This window comes from Budorcas taxicolor, chromosome 17, assembly GCF_023091745.1.
Source record: "Budorcas taxicolor isolate Tak-1 chromosome 17, Takin1.1, whole genome shotgun sequence".
NCBI classification, from domain to species: Eukaryota; Metazoa; Chordata; class Mammalia; order Artiodactyla; family Bovidae; genus Budorcas; species Budorcas taxicolor.
In genome coordinates, this window is record NC_068926.1 from 50,017,255 (window position 1) to 50,022,588 (window position 5,334).

Genomic DNA, 5,334 nt, shown 5'->3' on the forward strand with positions numbered 1-5,334 from the left:
ACAGACCAGCAGTCCCCATTCAGAAATCTCTGTCAATGGCTAAAGCTCTCAATTCTGCATCACACAACAACTTCTCCCTCTGACCAATCCTGCCTCAACTCCTTCCTTTCACAGGTCTCTAATATTTTGCCCCCTAAACTGTTTCTGAGCATCCATAGCAGAGAGGTCAATTTGCAGCAGACCGTTATCCAATAATGGCTGAGAATCAGTGGATTAAAACCCAAGCTTCTCACCAGTGGTCAGCTAATGCAAGCGGAGCTATGCACAGACTTTCAGAGCACCCACTGTGGGGAGGCACCTGCGTGGTGATCTGCAGGTTCAGACAGCAGGTGATCAGCCCTCAGACCTTGACATTTTTACCGTCTCACTCCTATTTCCTCACCAGGCTTGCTGGGATCATCCACCTCAAAAATTGCTTGCAGCTTGGCTTGCTCAAAACAAAGGGGCAGAAAGCCATTGCCTTCTGCCACTTGGTAGGGGACAAGCGAGTAGTCTCTAGGCAATATTGCCATAGGAGGCTGGGGGCTCATCCAGGTGGGCAGACTATGGAAAGGAATCTGCAGTGCATTCTGAGGGTGATGGGACATGAGGGAGCACGTTAAGGAGGACGGTGTCTGAAAACTGTGGTCATGGGCACACCAAATGCTCTCACTGTTAAGGATAATGACATGCATTTTGCTTACGAAAGCCTCTGAGTAGTTCACCAGGAATAAAATCTAAGTTCACGTGATAAACAAGAATGCCCTCCCCCAACCCAGGTGTCCACATCCTAATTCTCAAAACCTGTGAACATATTGCCCTCAGGGTATAAGGATTTGACTGCTGCTGCTGCTAAGTCGCTTCAGTCGTGTCCGACTCTTGGGACCCCATAGACGGCAGCCCACCAGGCTCCGTCGTCCCTGGGACTTGACAAATGTGATTAATTTCAGGATCTTGAGATACAGAGATTATTCTGGATTATCCAAACAGGCCCAATGTCATCTCAAAGGTCGTTATAAGTGGAAGAGGGAGGCAGGAGGGCCAGTGTCTGAGAAATGCCACTTGAGAAAGACTCAAGTCCATTGCTGGTTTTAAAAATGGAAGGAGGGACTTCCCAGACGGTCCAGTGGCTAAGACTCCAAGCTCCCAATGCAGGAGGCCTGGGTTCGATCCCTGGTCAAGGAACCAGATCCTGCATGCCACGACTAAGAGTTCACATGCTGCAACTAAAGATCCCACATGCTGCAACTAAGACCCAGTGCAGCCAAATAAATAAATTAAAAATATTTTTACAAATTAAAAATAAAGACAAAAGGAATCACTAAGCAAGGAATGCAGGTGCCTCTGGAGTTGAAAGAGACAAGGGAAAGAGTTCTCCCCTAGAGTCTCCTGAAGAAACACAGCTGACATCTTGAGATTTTTTTAGCCCTGGGAGACCCATGTTAGACTTCTAAATACCAAACAACAGTAAGATAATAGTTGTCTTTGCTTTAAACCCCTGAGTTTGTGGTAATTTGTTACAGTAGCAGGAGGGAACTAACATAGTTCATTATTTCAGTTGATCTTTGGCTTTCCTGGACCCTAGAATGTTTTTAAAGGGCTTCCTGGGTCGTTCAGAGGGTAAAGAATCCACTTGCAATGCAGGAGACCTGGGTTTGATCCCTGGGTCAGAAAGATCCCCTGGAGAAGGGAATACCAACCCACCCCAGTATTCTTGTCTGGAGAATTCTATGGACAGAGGAGCCTGGCGAGTTACAGTCCATGGGCTCACAAAGAGTGGGATAATGACTGAGAATGTTTTTAAAGGAACTGAGAAAATGAGGAATGTCTCAGATGGAAAGTGAGCAGAGTGTTTGAAGAGGAACCCAGCTAGTACTCTACTAAATGTGGCTGGGCATTCAGATAGGAGGATCATCACTGCTCCGCTTCCCTCATGAGGGAGATCATATAAGATGCATAACAAAGCACCTGGGAAATTATAAATCACTGCACTAGTGCAAAGTGGCGTCAATAACTGGCCGCCTACAATGCCTTTACCCTGTATCAGCAGGCCCCCATAAACTGCCCTTGTGACAAGCATCACAGGCCAAAGCCCAGAAATGAAATTCCCCAGGAAGCTTTGAACAAATGACACAATTGGAACGCCCCAAGTCCAATGTAAACAGTTGGCTGTTTCAGTTTCAGAGGAGTGGTTGAAGCGAATGTCCCTCCAAGGAAGTCAGAAGTTGCTTATTGAGACATCTGAACTGTCAGAACAATTTAGAGAGAAAGACATCCTTCAAAGGACACACCCTCCATGACAGCCACTGGCATCAAACTCGAACCTCATGGCTCCATCGGCATCAAGGCCAGACGAACTCTGCAAGCACACAGATCACAGTGATGGATCATGTGATGTGGACAGCAGGTTTTAAAATGATTTTAAGCACAGATGCTTCCAAAATTGGGTGATGCTTTGTTGTGTGAATTTTGAGAGGTGGTGGGACTGTGATATCACTTTTATTATTGAAAGTTGCATCAGTAAAATTTCAAATTGGTTCCTGACAAATGTGATGTGTCAACTTGATGAGTCCACTGGGTGTCCAGATTAAACATTTGTCCTGGGTGTGTCTGTGAGATGAGGTGAGCATTTGAAATGGGGGACTCCCCAGTGGGTGGGTCCCATCCAATCTGCTGAGGGTCTGAATGGAACAAAAGATAGGGGAAGGGACTTCCCTGGTGGCTCAGAGGTAAAGAATCTGCCTGCCAATGCAGTAGACACGGGTTTCATCCCTGGTCCGGGAAGATACCACATGCTAGGGAGCAATTAAGCCCATGCGCTACAACTACTGAGCCTGTACTCTAGAGCCCAGGAACCGCAACTACGGAGCTCACGTGCCCCAGCTACTGAGTCCACATGCCGAAGCGACTGAAGCCCGAGCACCCAGAGCCCATGCTCTTAACAAGAGAAGCCGCCACAATGAGAAGCCTTTGAACTGCAACTGGAGAGCAGACCCTGCTCGCCACAAGAGAAAAGCAGCAACGAAGACCCAGCACAGCCAGAAATAAATGTAAATAAATAAATACAATTTAAAAAGACAGAGCAAGGAAGGAGTGATCCCTTTCCTCCCTGTCTGCTAGAGCTGGGGTATCTGTCTTCTCCCGCCCTTGGATTGGAATTTACACCATCGACTCCCCTGGCTCTCACAATTTCTGACTTGTACTGAATTATGCCAGTAGCTTTCTTGGGTGTCCAGCTTGCAGATGGCAGATCATGGGACTTCTCAGCCTCCATAATCTTAGGAACCAAGTCCATCGAATTTATCTCTTTATATCTATTTATCTGTCTATCTACCATCCATCCATCATATCCATCCATCCATCCATCCATCCATCCATCCACCCATCCATCATACCTATCTATCTACCCATCATATCTATCTATCTATCATCTCTCTCTATCTCAACAATCTCATCTGTAAAATGGGGATACTGTTGGTCACTGCCCTGTGGTGGACGCTCTTGTCGTCCATAGTAAACATTCCACAAGTACTGCTGCTGGCATCTGTGTCATTGTGGCCAGAGGGCACATGCCCAACCTAAGGAGGCAGCGTCCTCTCAGCCCAGCTGGTTGCTGACAGGGAGTCGATGAGCTCAGGGTTGCCAGATCTTCAAACAGCCCAAGTCAGAAATCTCAACCTCAAGTGAAATTCCTAAACTCTGATCTTGAAAATGAACGCAGGAGAAGGCAATATGCTGAGTGGGCCAAATGAAATACCCTTGGCCTGAGAATGCCCATCCCCTGCAGCGAGGCAGGCATAGGCGCTTAGCACACCACTGGCAATGATGTGGTTCCTTCTACCGTTTATCCTGTTCACTAAGCGCTGGTGAATCTGACATGCCCTCTGAGCCAGGCAGTGTCACCAAGCCCCATAACCACGTGGGGATATTGAGACTCAGGGAGCTGGAGAGACTTGCCTGCTGCTTGTAGCCTGTAAGGGGCAAGCACGCATTTGAAGTTAGGTTTCCTGGTGGCTCAGAGGTTAAAGCGTCTGCCTGGAATGTGGGAGACCCAGGTTCGATTCCTGAGTCAGGAAGATCCCCTGGAGAAGGAAATGGCAAACCCACTCCAGTACTCTTGCCTGGAGGATCCCATGGAGTGAAGAGCCTGGTAGGCTACAGTTCACAGGGTTGCAAAGAGTCGGACACGACTGAGCGACTTCACTTCATTTTCATGAATCCAAAAGCCATTCTCTTGAGGAGGGGCTGCGTGCCTCTCCTTCCACTTCTCCTCCAGCGTATTTCCTCTTCCACCTCCCCTGCCCAGAGACAGACAAGAGCCAAAGTGACAACGGGGCCAGAATGTCTACATGGGGCCTCGATCTGCCCCATGCTGGAGTATCTGCTCCCTAATCTGCCCCCCTCCTCTGCCTTCAGCTAGGATAAACGGGCAGTAATGGAATGACTGAGCTTTCAGCAGCTTGTGCTGGCAATGCGCCTGCAAAGTATTAAGTAAAAGCTGTTGCTTCCCCTACAGACATCTCTGTTTGGGTTTGTATACATCCATGTGCTACATACAGAAGCCATGTTTAATTAAACACAGTGAGCTGGCTCAGAGCATACCGAATGACTGTGAGGTACCATTTGCCATCCTCCCCTGCTTTCCTGCTGAAACGTCCCAGGAAGGCACTGGCCAAGGCAGATCTTACTCACCGGGTCTAATGCACCTGAGGCTGAAAGCACAATTCTCCCTGTGTCCTTCATGCCTTCTGCCTTAATAGAAAGAACTGAAAGTAGCAGAGGTCTCACTGCCTTTTGTATTCACTCAATAAACCTCATCACTTATCACTTACTTGGAATTCTGGCTTTTCCACACTCCTTGAAAAAGCCAAACGCACTCTTTTGGGGCTTCACTGGTAACAATTAGTGGTCATGAATGGGACTTGCCTTGTTAAGTGCCCTCCAACTGGAAATATTATTCCTTCAGAGTCACGTGTAGAGAGTATATGAATGAAAAATATTGCCTGCTATGTTGGTAAAGAGACATGTGGCAGGAGGCATCAAGCCATCCCATTATAGCTGCCCCAGTGGTGAGCCCTGAGGAAACTCAGGCTAGAAACTAGATGCTCCAGGGAGTTCCCTGTTGACCTAGTGGTTAGGATTCCGGGCTTTCACTGCCATGGCTTGGGTTCAATCCCTGATTCTACAAGCCATGGAGAGTGACCAAAAAGAAAAGAAACAGGCATTTGAACCCTGGGCAGGGTTACCCTCCACTGTCCCCAAGGCAGCTGCCCTTTAACATGAACCTGGAGGAGACTCAGGATGAGAAAGTACAGGATACTGGACCCAGATAGCCAAGGTGCATATCAAAGGAAT

The 5,334-nt window shown here is 47.9% G+C and overlaps 1 non-coding gene across 1 annotated transcript; it reads left to right on the forward strand.

Moving 5' to 3' along the window:
• The first annotated feature begins 3,983 nt into the window (after window positions 1-3,983).
• TRNAS-GGA (transfer RNA serine (anticodon GGA)) lies at window positions 3,984-4,056 on the forward strand. Its single transcript has one exon. It is a non-coding gene; the product is annotated as a tRNA-Ser (tRNA).
• Window positions 4,057-5,334: the final 1,278 nt, after the last annotated feature.